The sequence below is a fragment of the Solanum dulcamara genome, chromosome 11 (genome assembly GCF_947179165.1).
Source record: "Solanum dulcamara chromosome 11, daSolDulc1.2, whole genome shotgun sequence".
NCBI classification, from domain to species: domain Eukaryota; kingdom Viridiplantae; phylum Streptophyta; class Magnoliopsida; order Solanales; family Solanaceae; genus Solanum; species Solanum dulcamara.
Genome location: NC_077247.1, coordinates 32067155 through 32082988, shown reverse-complemented (window position 1 = coordinate 32082988; position 15834 = coordinate 32067155). Strand labels below are relative to the sequence as shown.

General features: G+C 34.2%; 1 long non-coding RNA gene across 2 annotated transcripts; it reads right to left on the bottom strand.

Annotated features, from left to right (window-relative positions):
* Positions 1 to 12676: 12676 nt before the first annotated feature.
* On the bottom strand, positions 12677 to 13881 carry LOC129873697 (uncharacterized). Of its 2 annotated transcripts, none has more exons than XR_008762743.1 (2): positions 13124 to 13881; positions 12677 to 12996 (listed from the first exon to the last, which is right to left on the bottom strand). It is a non-coding gene; the product is annotated as an uncharacterized LOC129873697 (long non-coding RNA). The 2 variants fall into 2 exon arrangements; XR_008762742.1 differs by having other exon boundaries at positions 12677 to 12988.
* Between the last annotated feature and the right edge of the window lie 1953 nt (positions 13882 to 15834).

Genomic DNA, 15834 nt, shown 5'->3' with positions numbered 1-15834 from the left:
TCACCTTAGCTCATATTTTATAAAAGGTTCAACCACAAATTTTATATTTTCATATGATAAAAAATAGCATCCGTTTATTTATAGCTCCGTCACTAAATTTATCATTCGTACCTATGAAAATTTCAAAATCAAGTGTAATTATTCGATTTAAAAAAAATCCATCGCCCTAATATAATTTAAATTTAACCCATCAAACTAAATTAACCCAAACAAATATACTTATTCTCATACTCAATATCCAAAGACTTTAAATGTCACTTTTGAGAGAAAAGTGTTAAGATAGTTAAGGAGTAGGTAGTTAGAGATAGGGACAGTTTAGTCATTTACAGTGATCTAGTTAGAACTAACTAACTGAATTAGTTAGTTAGTTACTACTTAGTTAGCTATGTATATATATAGCCAATAATATCTTGTAACTAGATTTAGGGCATTTCAGCCCCAAAAATGAAAAGGCCACTCTGAGCTCTCTTCTTCTCATCTTCTTCATCCTCATTCTTCACTGTGTATGTGTATCTGTGCACTTATTCTCAGAATAGTTCATGGTATCAGAGCGTTGGAACACTGTGAAAAGTGTTCTTAGCTGAATCATAGACTCTAGACAAGAGTCAAAGATTTGTCCGATCAAAAACTCTGTTTTGTGGATCTAAGCTCCAGTGAAGCTGAAGTCTGCAAACAACAAGTGTTTTTTTCCGCAACAAAACAAAAAAGGAAAAGTTGGAGAAACAATGCCTGTTGAAGCCACAATTCCAAATCTAGGTCAAAATCTCAATCAAAATCAGTTCGATGTGTAGAGAGTTGGTGTACCTGTGTCTACAAGCTCTACAAACAACATTGGGCAAGGTATTGACTACAATCACCCTCTATTCCTTAGCCCTACAGATGTGAGTGGAATTAGTCTCGTTTCATTTCAGCTGCAAGGTGTGGAAAACTACACCTTGTGGAATAGATCGATTAAACTTGCCTTGTTAGGGAGAAATAAGCTAGGATTAGTGGATGGAACATGCAGAAAAGAGATGTATGTTGAAGAACTGTGGGGACAGTGGGAACGGGTGAATGCTATTGTGTTGTCGTGGTTGATGAACTCAGTGTCAAAGAGTTTGCTAAGTGGAATTGCGTTTGCCTCAAGTGCCTCAAGTGTATGGACTGATCTGCAAGAGAGATTTGATAGGGTTGATGGATCAAGAACTTACAGCCTATACAAAGAAATTACCTCATTACAACAAGGTACTTCCTCTGTATCAGTGTATTATACAAAGTTGAAAGCATTGTGGGATGAGTTCGAAGTATTAGTGCCCTTACCTTGCTGCAACTGTGAGAAGTCCAAAGGATTTGTAGCTCACATGAATAGACAAAAACTATATCAATTCCTAATGGGATTAAATGACACATATCATCAGGCTAGGAGTCAGATACTCATGATAGATCTCCTGCCAACTATAAATCAAGCATATGCTATGATAGTAGGAGATGAGAGCCAAAAATCTATTATTACAGGCATCAATAACTTGGGACTACATTCTTCCATCATAGACTCAGCTGCAATGTATTCCAGAGGTGGCAGTAGCTCAGGTGTCAGTAACAGGTTCAAGAAGAATACACTGCTAATATGTGATTTTTGCAAGTGTAGAGGTCATACTAAAGAATCCTGCTACAAGGTGGTTGGATATCCTCCAGACTTTAAGTCCAAGAGGAAGATCCAAAGTGCAAACATTGCTTATGCAGATACCAGTGACTTGGCCAGTCAGACACAGCAATCAGCTTCAGCTAAGGCTAATTTCTCATATGGCTTGAATACAAATGTAATCGATAACTCAGTGTGGGACAGGAATATCACAACTCAGCATCTTGCAGATAGAGGGTCAGTTGAATCTTCTAACTCCAATGTAAAAATAACTCAAGCTGAGAAGGATGTCAAACAATTACTTCAAGGCTGCACATTCACAAAAGATCAATATGAACACATTCTCAAGATGATGAGTCAACAATCAGGATCAAGAACTAACACTTCTGACTATAATAAGGCAAACACTGCAGGTACAGCCCTATTTGTTACTGAAAATAGTGATGTGTGGATTATAGATACAGGTGTAACAAACCATATGGTTTCTAAACTTGATATGCTGCAAAAGGAGTCTGTGCTAAAGCTTGACAGTCCTAAGAATGTATACTTGCCAGATGGGGGTAGCACACAAGTAACTCATATTGGTTCCTGTAGTTTGTCAGCTAGAAGTGTAATCACTATTGTATTCCATATACCAGAGTTCAAGTACAACTTGATGTCTGTCAGCAAAATAACAAAGGAATTAGGCTGCTCAGTCTCTTTCTTTCTTGATTTTTGTGTTTTTCAGGAACTTTACACTGGGAAGGTGAAGGAAGTTGGTAGAGAAGAAAGAGGCCTGTATCTGCTGTGGAGACAACTCAACCAATGTCACTCAACTAATAATAGAGACTCTGCTCATGCTGTTGACACTGCTCACTCACCCAGAAATGAGTCAGACATGGAACTATGGCATCAAAGACTAGGACATGTGTCCTCATCTGTTCTTACTAAAGAGCTAAACAACCTCCTATATGGCTGAAGGATTTTGTTTCCTTAACTGCACAGCAGAATGTTCAATATCCTCTATCCAACTATGTGAGTTATTCTCATCTCTCACCCTCTTGTCAGTGTTTTATTGCTGCTACTTCCACTGTGAGAGAACCCACAAGCTATGCAGAAGCAATCAAGGACCCAAGGTGGGTTGAAGCTATGCAGGCAGAGATCCAGGCTTTAGAAAGTAATCATACCTGGGAGATTCAATCTTTACCTGCAGAGAAGAAGCCCATTGGCTGCAGATGGATCTTTAAAGTTAAATACAAATCAACTGGTGAAGTAGAAAGGTTCAAAGCAAGACTAGTTGCTAAGGGCTATAGTCAACAAGAAGGCATAGATTACAAAGAAATATTTTCTCCAGTGATCAAAATGGTGACAGTCAAAACTGTGCTATCCATTGCAGCTTCCAGGAATTGGCACATTCATCAAATGGATGTCTTTAATGCCTTCCTACATGGGGACCTGGAGGATGAAATCTATATGCAACTCCCTCAGGGATTTGTCAGTCAAGGAGAGAAAGTATGCAGACTGACAAAGTCCCTCTATGGCCTCAAACAAGCTCCAAGGTAGTGGAACCACAAACTCACTGAAGCTCTCATTTCTCTCAAGTTCAAACAAAGTCAATATGATTACTCCCTATTCATCAACAAATCAGCAAAAGGTAGTGTGGTTATACTTGTATATGTAGATGATATGTTGATAACTGGCAGCAACTTAAAACTGATAGAGGAAACAAAGAATGCACTACAAAAGGCCTTCAAGATGAAAGACCTAGGGGAACTCAGATACTTTCTAGGAATTGAGTTCACCAGATCAACAGAAGGAGTACTCATGCACCAGAGGAAGTACACTCTTGAGCTTATAGCAGAGGTGGGAATGACAGCAGCCAAGCCAGCAGGAACACCCATAGATGTCAATCTCAAACTAACATCAAAGCAGTATGATGACCATGTGAACAAAAGGCAAGAAGATGACCCTCTAGTAGATCAAGCAGCATATCAAAAGCTTATAGGTAAGCTGTTATATCTTAATATGACCAGGCCAGACATATCCTTCAGTACTCAGACACTTAGCCAATTCCTAAATCATCCAAAGAAGTCTCACATGGAAGCTGCACTAAGAGTAGTTAGATATTTAAAAAGGCAACCTGGACAAGGTATACTACTATCCAGTCACTCAGATAATCAAATCACTGCCTTTTGTGATGCAGACTAGGCAGCTTGTCCACTCACCAGGAAATCAGTCACAGGCTACTTAATCAAGATGGGAAAGTCATTGATTTCATGGAAAGCCAAGAAACAGACCACAGTTTCAAAGAGCTCAGCCGAAGCTGAATATAGAAGCATGACTTCAACTGTTTCAGAAATTGTTTGGCTGTTAGGAATGCTGAAGGAGGTGGAAGCTGAAGTTGAGACACCAGTGCAGATGTACAGTGATAGCAAGGCAGTAATTCAAATTGCTGCAAATCCAGTGTATCACGAAAGAATAAAACATATAGAAATTGATTGCCACTTCATTAGAGAAAAGTTGCAACAAGGCATGATTAAAGTCGACTACCTACCAACTCAAGAACCTGCTGATATATTGACAAAAGGGTTGTCCAGAGCTCAACATGAGCATCTAATGTCCAAGCTAGGAGTTTTGAACATATTTGCACCTCCTAGCTTGAAGGGGAGTGTTAAGATAGTTAAGGAGTAGGTAGTTAGAGATAGGGACAGTTTAGTCATTTACAGTGATCTAGTTAGAACTAACTAACTGAATTAGTTAGTTAGTTACTACTTAGTTAGCTATGTATATATATAGCCAATATTATCTTGTAACTAGATTTAGGGCATTTCAGCCCCAAAAATGAAAAGGCCACTCTGAGCTCTCTTCTTCTCATCTTCTTCTCTTCTTCTTCATCCTCATTCTTCACTGTGTATGTGTATCTATGCACTTATTCTCAGAATAGTTCAAAAAAAGAATCTGATCTACATTAATAGAGATTTGAGCCTATTTCTTCACTCTGAATTTCTTCTCGACACTATAAAGGTATAAAATTTAATTACGCTTCTTTGATTATGTGTCTTTCGATTCCATAATTGTTAGTTATTGATGATTTTACGAGCTAGGATTTATGGGTTAAATTTCTAAATGAATTATGATTTTGTATTTTCTGATAAAATGTTGTTATTTTTTTTAACTTAGTTGTTTTTTCACTTGTTAGGATTTGAGGGTGGTAGTTTGTTTTTGAATTAGGGTTTTAGTGTTTTTCTTGAAACTAACGGATAAGAAATTCTATTTTTTGATAAATATATAATTATATTCTACTACTTTTGTATATTAATTGCATATTATGTTTTTTGGGTATATATAATTCTTTCATATGCAAAATTTTATGATATTTATGATTTCTAACATATTGTAGGTTAGGATACGTTTGGAGTTTAAAGAGGTGAAAATTAGGGTTTGAGGTGTTTTAGAATTGTAAGGAGATGATATAGGTTTTGAAATGGATTGAGTTGTGATATTCGCAATGAAATATGTTAATTTATTAAGGTGTAGATTCTATTTCTAGATTTCTATTTTGAAACAAAAATATATTATAATTGTCAATATGCTCTAAAAATTTGAAATGCATGTGGTACCAATATTTTATTTATGTATTCATACATTATTGAAAGTTGTGACGATCTAGATCCGTCGTGAATAGAACCCACGCTAATTCTCCGATGAGAGAACCAACTATCAACCAACCTGTAACTAAGCAAACAACAAAAACACTAAGATAACAGTTTAAACCAATAAATGATTAAGTTCCCATTAACAAAATCTATTATCATAAAACAACTCTGCGGAAATAACTCCCCCTCTCTCTTAGAAACTGAAAATCGTGTACTAAAACTCTAAAATATCTACCACGGGCGAAGGCAACCCTAAACAAAGAAAAACATAAGTCTAAAGAGTCTAAGTCCAAATAAATGGACGAAGAAGACAGGAGGGACCCATGACAGCCCGGAAGAAGTAGTTCACCCTTGGATTTAGATATCGCGTGTCTTATAGTTGAGATCTCGTAACAGCTGCCTGAATATGCTCAGTACTCAACAAAGAAAGAGCAACTACAGTATTAGTAACAACCACAATGTACTGGTAGGATCATCGGCTAGTTCCACATATATGAATGTAAACACATAGCTAAATTATAGTAATTACAATACAACACATACATCAACCAAATCAACAATTCAACAAGACTCTCAATCACCTTTCCTGATTTACATATTTACATTAAGCATGTCTCATAGATCACAAGCAAGCACCGGTTCACTCAAGGAACCCATATACAAAGGAATAATCAAGCACATGCCAGGCGTGGTACCCCAGCCAATCGTTAGTAAACCTGTATTGGCATGGTACCTGAGCCTACCAATAGTAACATGTACCAACGTGGTAGCCACAGATATCACACACAATTGCACATACAATGAAAGAACCTCAGTTGTAAGCCACAAGCAATTTAAACAAGTTCATTGTTTAAGACTGACAATATGATATCATGTCACATTCATCCCTTTATGTTTTCCTCAATATAGTCTGTAAATATAATACTATGGAATCAGTTAACTTGCACACATTACATAACTTGAAAAACAAACAACCATCACCTACCTCTAATCAAATCTTAAAAACTCTAAAGAACTTGAGATTTTCTCTTGTTATCAATTTTGGCTTGTCTTAGTCTAAACCAATAACAAAATTACACAATCAATGAAGAATGGCCTAAAAATACCTAGATTATTCTCAAATCCTAAACCCCAAGCCATCTCCATGATCATACCACCCAAAGTAGGATTTTTTGTAATGACCCTCTCCAATCATTATGATTAGATCAATGGTGAAAAAGTCAGGTCAGAAAATATTTTAAGGTAGAGACTTAAAATTCTAGGTTAAGCTAGTCTTAGGCGAAATCTGAACAAGTTGAAGTCTAGGGTAATCCGAAAATGAATTGGATGGTGTTTTGTAATGACCCATCCCGATCGTTATGAATAGACAAACAGTGAAAGATATTGGGCCAAAAAACTTTTTAAATAGTTACTTAAAAAATTTAGGCTAGCTAGTCTCACACGTAATCTAAGCGAGGTGCGATCTAGGGCCATTTAAGAATGAGTGAGTTGTAATTTAAAGGTTTAGTTTATATTTTCTAGTAGCCAAGGCATTAAAAAACTCGTAGAGCTTCATGGAATCAAATTCAAGCAAGTAGAACTCTCGAAATTAATCTCGTCGTGAAGGGGATAGTTCGAGACGTCAAGAGAAGAAGGTGTATTGTGAAAAAGGGCTTTTTTAGGGATTCTGATTCTCTAAAGTTCATACAATATGATATAGCGGATTGCGTACGCTATACCATGCATGTTTAGGCACTATAGCGGACTGCAATAGCGGGAAAATGTCGGGTTTGATGTAGATAAGTTCTCAAAACCTCTTATTTTCTGTACTTTGTTCTTGGAATTAAGAGGGAAGATTTAGGGATATTTACACTCAGTTTTCCACGAAATTCATCGAGAAAGATAAGTATGTTATTCCCCAATCATGTAAATTAATTCTTAAGCCCTAGAATCTAAGATATTACTCTTGGGGAAGGGTTTTGACTTGATTTCATGGTGGAAAAGTACTAGTTTGGGTGGAATGATCATGGATTTGGCTTGGGGTTAGAATTTGGTTATAATCCAGGTATAGTTAAGCCAGTTTTGATTGATTATTGTATTTTTCATTGTTGTTAGACCAATAATAACCAAGGCCTTTCAAAAAGGAAAAACTTGGGCTATTTAGAGTTTTCAAGGCTTGATTCGATGTAGGTGATAGTTGTATGTTCTTCGATTTATGTATGTATGCATGTATACTGCTTTATAATATTATTTTTGCAATGCATGTTAGGGAAAACATAAGGAAGCATATAAAATGACATCATGTTGATAATCTCATGCAACGGACCTGTTTATGTGACTTGTGGCTTTCAAGTGCTATTGTTCATTGTAAGTGTGATTGTGCATGATTGTATGTGATTTTTAGTTGGCTCAGGTACCATGCTGGTATGGGAATACTAATAGCTGGATCGGATACCATGCCTCGTATGACTACTAACTCTGAGTGGCTCAGGTACCACGCCGATACACTAACAATTTATGTGTGTGTTCTATGAGAGTGTCAAGTCTTTGTATTATTGATTCCATGAGAGAACCGGAAATTTAAAATTATGATCATGTAGATATACATCCAAGTATTATTGATTACATTAGAGTTTAGGTACCACAACTTTCGTTCTTAAGGGTTATTTCCGTATTTTATTTATGATTTTCATTGAGTTTATGAGAAATCAATCTTTTCTTTAATTTAAGATAACGTTTCTTGGTGTTTTCTTTAGTAACTGCTTAGTAATTAGTTGATGGGTTAGTTTTGGGTTAATAATTAGTTATCCCATCAGGTGGGTTAGTGTGGGTGTCACTCATGAAGGTTCTGGATAATGACAAAGTTGGTATCAAATTTAGGAATTTGTTGATCTCATCGTACCAAAATGAGTCTAGTAAAGTCTTGTTGAATGGTATAGAGATGTATGTACTTTTCTCCAAAAAGCTATGGGACTTTAGAAAATTTCTTTTCATTCTTTATTTATGCTATAACTTGATTTCAATTGGTATTTGGCAATCCTAATTGGTATCTAACCTTCTTCACTTTCTATCTACAGATGATTGATACTACACACAATGGCGGAAGGATAGTAGCTCCAATGACAGAACCAATAGTGGAGCTAGAAATAAGAGGGCGCGATAGAGGTAGAGACCAAGATAGGGGGGAAGAAGAACAACACCCCCCAGAGGTGGAAATCAGACTGAGAATGTACGAAGGGAAGAAATCCCTCCCCCATCTCAGGATTTTATAAGAGAAGAGGTTGAGATTAAAATCGAGGAGGATGTTGAATCGAAGGTGGAAGCATAGGCTGGGGCAATATCTCTTTGCTCTATGACTTCTGATATAGTACAGCATGTTCTAGCTTTTTTGAGTGTGTTAGTAGGTACTGGAGTCACTCCTCCAATTCATGCTACTAAGGTTCCATTTACCTATCTTGTTACTACTACGGTCGCTAAGGTGGATGGATACTCGGGCACATATGTATTTTTTTCATCCATTGCTTGGCCCTGTGATGATCGGCATTGAGCATGAGATGCTGACCAAGTTCTGACGCTAAAGTTTCCTGTGTTCCATGGTTTTGAGAGTGAGAATGCTTATGAGTTTATCTTGAACTGCTATGAGAGGCTACAAACATTAGGTATTGTGAATCATAATGGAATGGACTTTATGACTTTTCAGCTTCAAGATGAAGCAAAGCAGTGGTGGAGAGATTTTGTGGAATATAGATCATCAGTCTTACCTCTACTAACTTGGATCGAGTTTTATACTTTAGTTTTAGAGAAGTATGTGCTTCGTACTCTGAGGGATTAGAAAAAATATAAATTCATAGCTCTTGAGTAGGGTAATATGACGGTAGTTGCTTATGAGGTTAAGTTTTATGCTTTGTCTCGTTATGTTACGCAGCTTGTCAGCATAAAAGAGAAGAGGATTCGGTTAGTTGTGAAGGGTTTGAGTTTTGAGTTGCAGATTTTGTCTAGTCAAATGACCTCTGTAGGTAAAAGCCTCAATGAGGTGACATATTTTGCAAAGAAAGTGAAGGGAGTTCGACAGGCACAATAGGTCAAGACATTCACCAAGAGGTCCGAGAATATAGACAATTATAATGGTTCAGATTTCAAGGGTTCTGGTCAATAGGCGTGCAATTTTAATGGTTCATATTCCAAGGGTTCTGGTCAATAGACGTGTTCAGCTCGTCCTAATTAATCAGTTATGTCGGCTTCCACGGATAGTTATTTAGGGGTTTCACAACAGTCTTTTACTTAGGGTGATCAAGGGGCCTCTTATGCACCAGCTAGTAGGCCCTCACTGGACCATGGTTGTTTTAATTATGGTGATTCGAGGTAATTTTATAGGGAATGACCCCACAGACAAACTATCGGACAGGTCCAGCAGCAGACTAGAGTAATGGTTCCAAAGGGGTGAAGAAAATAATGGTAGAGGACATTCACATGATGGGCGATGAGGTAATAAATAAGGGCATGGAGGCCCAGGAAATAGTAATGCAGGAAGAGGGATGGCCAGCCAGGTAGAAGGGTTGCCTGCTCAGTTATGTTTTTTCAGATAGACTAGAGACTGAGGCACCAGACGCAATGATCATATGTACTATTTTTGTTTGTGACCGGATGACTACTGTGTTGTTTGATCCTGGTTCTACTTATTCTTATATGTCTGTTCAATTTGCTTAGGGGTTTGATTTAGACTGTGATACTCTTGATGTACCTATCTATATTTCTGCATCGGTTGGAGATTCTGTAGTGGTAACGCATGTGCATCATATTTGTTCTGTTATGTTTATGGGCCTGAAGACTCGAGTAAAATAGGCATATTGGATATGCAAGATTCTAATGTGATCTTGGGTATGACTTGGTTGTTCCCCTATTTTGTTGTGCTAATTAAATTGTAATGCTAAGACAATGACTCTAGAGATCCCGAGTAGGAAAATGTTAGAGAATGCCTATTCCAGAGTGGAAGTGGGAAATGATAGCCATGAATTTCATGGTGGAACTCCCTAAAACCTTGGGAAAGTATGTCTCAATTTGGATTATTATAGACAAGTTGACTAAATCAGCCTATTTTATTCCAGTTAAACTAGATTATAATTCCCAATAGTGGGCAAAGATTTATGTTAAGGAGATAGTAAGGTTGAACATGATGTCTTTTGTATCCTTTTAGATTGTGACACTTATTTTACTTCTAAGTTTTGGGGTAATTTGCATGAAGTGTTAGGCACCCAACTCACTTTCAGTATACTTTTCATCCGCAGACTGATGGTCAGTCAAAAAGAATGATTCAGGCATTGGAAGACATGTTTGGGATCAATTTTTACCCTTATATGAGTTCTGTTATAATAATTATTATTATTACTCTATCATTGATATGACACCATTTGAGGCACTTTATTCGAAGAAATGTAGATTGCCCATTGTTATGTCGAAAAACGGGCGTGGTTTAAAATTAATTTCATCTTTATAAGAAAAATCAATTTTAGTAAAAATGAGTCGCCACTTAATTTTTTAAAGAAATTAAGAAAACTTAATTTAAAAGACCCTAACAGATTTAAGTCTTAAAAATTCAGAGAAAAGGTACGAGGTTCATATTACTATTTTAAGAAGGTTTTAGCACTTAAAATAGCCGCTAATATGCGGTTGTCCAACGATTTGAAAATTATTTGACTAACTTTGGGAGAATGTGTTTTAACAATAATTAAATTATTAAACAATTTTGAGAAAAAATATAAATTTTAAAATATTTAAGATAATTTATAAGAATGTTTGACTTAGTAAAAATGATGAGAACAAAAATAGTATCTCTTTAGGGGATTTAATTAAGTTAAACTAAACAATTAATATTAGAACTAACACAGGATAAATAAATATTATCAATTAATTAAATAATAGCAAAAGGCAAACGAAATAATAAATAAACTACCCCAAATAATATACAAACAAAAGTATTTAAAATAGTGTAGAAATATTTATGTACTCATGTTCTTCGGATCAGCGCCGGCTTATTGATCGGAAGACAAAAATATAGTATTTTGTCGTTTTCTGCTCGGGTCGATCTCCATCATTTCCGAAGGGCCTATCTACCCCTACCCCTCCTAAATTTGTTTGTTAATTCAATCCTAAAGCGATCTAAAAGAAACATTAAAAACTAACGTCTTAAAAGGTGTCTAGCGTCCCAACTTAATATCCAAGAGGCATTGGACGTACTATTAGGACATGTATTAGACTAAAGAAAATATAAGTTTCTTAATTAGACACATCGTCAAACAAAACAAGTAGAACAACATTTAGCACGTAAAATCTCAAATAAGCCTCTATATTAATTAATTAACATGATTGAAAACAAACATAGATTGTGAAAGTCAAAATAAATATTAAAAATGTACGAATACTAAGGTAAGATGACCTAAAGGTAAAGTTTTACTTGACATGAATATTACGATTAATTTGATAAATAGAAGTACATTTTAATGATTTTAGTTATTAACTAATTGTATTTATAACATCATGTAAATAAGATTTCTAAATGATAGTAAGTTGAAAGATTATTAAAAATAATATAAGCATGATTCCTCCAGATTTCTAAATGATAGTAAGTTGAAAGATTATTAAAAATAATATAAGCATGATTCCTCCATAACAAGATTTATCGAAAATTATGGGCGTGATTTCAATGTAAGAATAATATGACAAATAATTATTAAGATCATATGAGTGTGATTTCTATATGATTTAATATGTTAAGAACATTACTTAAAGTATATGTGGACATGATATATTAAAATTTATAAATCCTATGCATATGAAGTCTACATAATATGGTATGTTAAAATATTAATTAAAATATATACAGAAATGATATATTAAAATTATAAAATTATAGGAGCATGATTTCTATATGAAATGGTATGTTGAGAATTAATGGTTACATCGTATTAGCATGATTTCTAAACTGTTAAAAAATGTATAACATCACACTAACTAAGACATGATTTTAAACGACAAAGATAATTTTAATCTTAAGCATGATTTCTACATAAAACAACATTTTTTAAAAAAATATTTATATATATATATATATATATTTACATCTAATTGACATGTTAAAATTATTATTAAGTCTTATAAATATGGTTTCTATAAAAATTTGAAAATGTTTATTAAACTTAAAAGTATTATTCTATCTAAAGACTACAAATACTTTATTTAATCGTGCGGATATGATTAGTATATTGAAATATTAAGTAAATCCAACATGCATGATTTTAGAAGGAAAAAAAAAATACATAGTCTACTGTAAACTTGATTATTTAAGCCATTTATTTAATAACGCGAGTTGGTGATTTTAAATCATTGGTATAGTAACCTTAGGCGATTTTTCCAATTAACTAGACAAATACCTATAGAAACGATATTCAAAACCCAAACTTAGATTTTAGTCTAAGAGTTAGGTAACTGCATTGCTTTAATAACTACGATCAATCAATCAACGCTTATAAGCAAATATACAAATTATGACAAAGTAAAATAAACAAGTAGCACGTTAGTTCCCCTCCCCCCTTAGGCAATCCCAAATAATTTCATTATATAGTATTTACAAATTATTACAACCTAACAAAAATAAAGAAAAGTAAATAGAAATAATATGAGTAGACAAGGATGTGAAATGTAGTAGCTTCTCCGACCCAAGCGGAAACTTCGCGTCTCAAACTCTGAAGTTCAAATCCTGCTAAACTATGAAGAAGATATAGAGCAGTATGCGAATAATATAGAGATATATCATAATGATTATTATATTTCAATAGAATAAACAAACAAGGTAAAATATTAAACCAAACATATAAAGAAAGTTGTAACTAACCTGGATGCTTTAGTTAGAGGAACAAGTAAATAGGAATCTGAAAACACAATGCTAAATACTAGAAGTGATGTTAAAGTATGCAAGAAACTCCCTCCTTTTTTTTTTCGTTTGAGATTTTTCTATCAAGTAAAAATATTTTCTTTCTTTCTTAGCTCTCTCCTTACTCTCGTCCGTCCCTGTGTTTGTGTTTTATCTCTGTCTTTATAGGCATTGATGATAGACAATCCTCCCGACCAATATAATTGGCCAAACCCTTTAATTCAAAAAGATTTTCAAAAGATGGATAAAAACAAACAACTTTTCAAGATTCCCCTAGAACTACTCAAAAGATGTTTTATTCCAAGGTAGTGGAGCATTAACTTTAAAGTGGTGGGACAAAATCATTTAAAATAATAGATACTAACTTTATTTCAAACTTTAATAAAAAGACAAAATTAACTATGATAAATACAAAAAAAAAAAAAAAAGATTATAACATATTAGCAAATATTAATTACTATAATTATTTCACTCAATAAATCATGTCACAATCAGTAAAACATTAAACCTTCTTCCAAAATTCAGAAAGCAAATCATCAAATTATCAGTTAGCTAATTAAATTGACACCAAAATTACGAATACGTATTCAAACAATAGCAAATGACAACAACATTACCATAAAAATCCTCAACTATACTTGTCCATAATTAAATACAATAATATAAATATGGACAGAAAACAACAACATAAATACGTATAATAATCTTCATTTCTAAGAAACAAATAAACATCTAAAAAAAAAAAACGATCTACATTTGATGTATAATTATGAATATGAACAAGAACAAAAACAAGAACAAGAATAAGAGCAACATGAGTATGCTTTGTAATCTTAATTGATTAGGAACTAACAAACAACTTTAAATCTTAAGTTTAACAAATCATTTGAAGTAGACATTCAAACCCAATATTTGTTTTGAAAAATAAAAATCTGTAAACGGAGTCTAACATGAGAAAGATCTAAATGTTCCAATAATTAATTGTATTATTGCACACATAAAGACAACAAAACTAACATTTCCAATGGCATGATAAACATATTCAGCATATATTTTAAACAAATCATAAAAATGAATATAAACTTTTAGATCTACAATATACATATTTATATATAATGTAAATAAAAATTAAATGAAAATATACCAAGATGTTCATCGTTGCTGCCGCTCGTCGTCACTGCGCGTCATCGCCGGAGTTGCTGTTGCGTGTTGTTGTTGCTGGTCGCGGCGCTGGAGGCTGCTGGTGGCGTCGGAGCTGCCGGCTGCGACGTGGAGGAGCTGCTGCCGTCGCTGCTTGCCGTCGCTGCTGTCCGACGCGTGAAGGAGAAAAGGTCGACAACCATAGCTTCTCGTCGGAGCTGTTGGCCGCTGCTCGACGCTGCAGCTTTTTTCTCTTCGCCGGTGGTTCTTGTCGGCGGCGAAAAGAGATAGAAGGAGAAGAGAGTGACGGAGAGAGAGAGGAATATCGTGGGAGAGATGAAGGGACAAGAAGAGAGTGGCGGATGGAGAGAGTAGAAGGGGCGGCCATGGCTTGTTGTTGTCATCTTCTCCAAGAGAAATGACCAAAGGAGGCAAGACAAAACAAAAGAAATCCTTTTGGTTTAGGTTAGGGTTTGGATATTTTGATAGTGTAGTTGTAATCCTAGCCGTTCATTAATTGAGATGAGCGGTTGGGATTAAATCTTGATATTGATAAAGGTGAGATGGATGGTTGTGATTGAAAGATGGATTTAGGATTTAAAAATAGTTATATAGTATAGATTAAAATTAAAATGGATTGAATAAAATGACTATGCTTTAAATTAAATGGAGAAAAATTGAATAGATTGTTAATTGACTAATAATCATAATATATATATTGAATAAGTAAAACATAAATTTATTCAAGTAGCCGTATTTATATATAAAACAACTACTTATGTATACGCCACGCAGATATGTGTATATATGTATATATATGACGCACGTATGCATATAACATATACTAAAATAGATGTATAATTAATATAGTTAACTAAAATATATAATAAATTTAATTAAATAATAAATTTATGTGCACATGTATACAAGACGTATTAAAATAGATATATAATCTACGCATGTTAATATGAATAAGTAAATTATAAAATAAACTTAGTTAATAAATATTCTTTATGTAAACAAAATACACACATATGTACTAAACAGATACGTAAGAATATTTAAACGTATTAAGCTTATTATAAAAAATAATAAAAATAATAGTAGCATAATATTATAAATTATGAATATCAAAATATATATATGATTTATTTATTAAACTAAATGTAAACTTATTTAATTAATAAAGAAATAATTTTGAAAAAATACTTATCTTTTTAGATAGCGATTCGAAAAGTAGTTATGGATGGTCAAAATTGGGTGTCAACACCCATAGGGTAGTTTGAGGCTGGTGATGTGAAACCTTTAGGTGTAGATTTAGTGAGGGAAGCCTAAAAAAGGGTGATTGGTATTTAAACTAAGTTATTGGTAGCCAGAGTAGACAAAAAGAGTATTTGTATTGCAAGATAAGGGACATGACATTTTAGGTTGGTGATCAGGTTTTATTGAAGGTATCGCCTATGAAATGAGTCATAAAGTTTGGTAAAAAGGGTAAGGTTAGCCTCATTACATTGGTCTATTTGAGATTCACG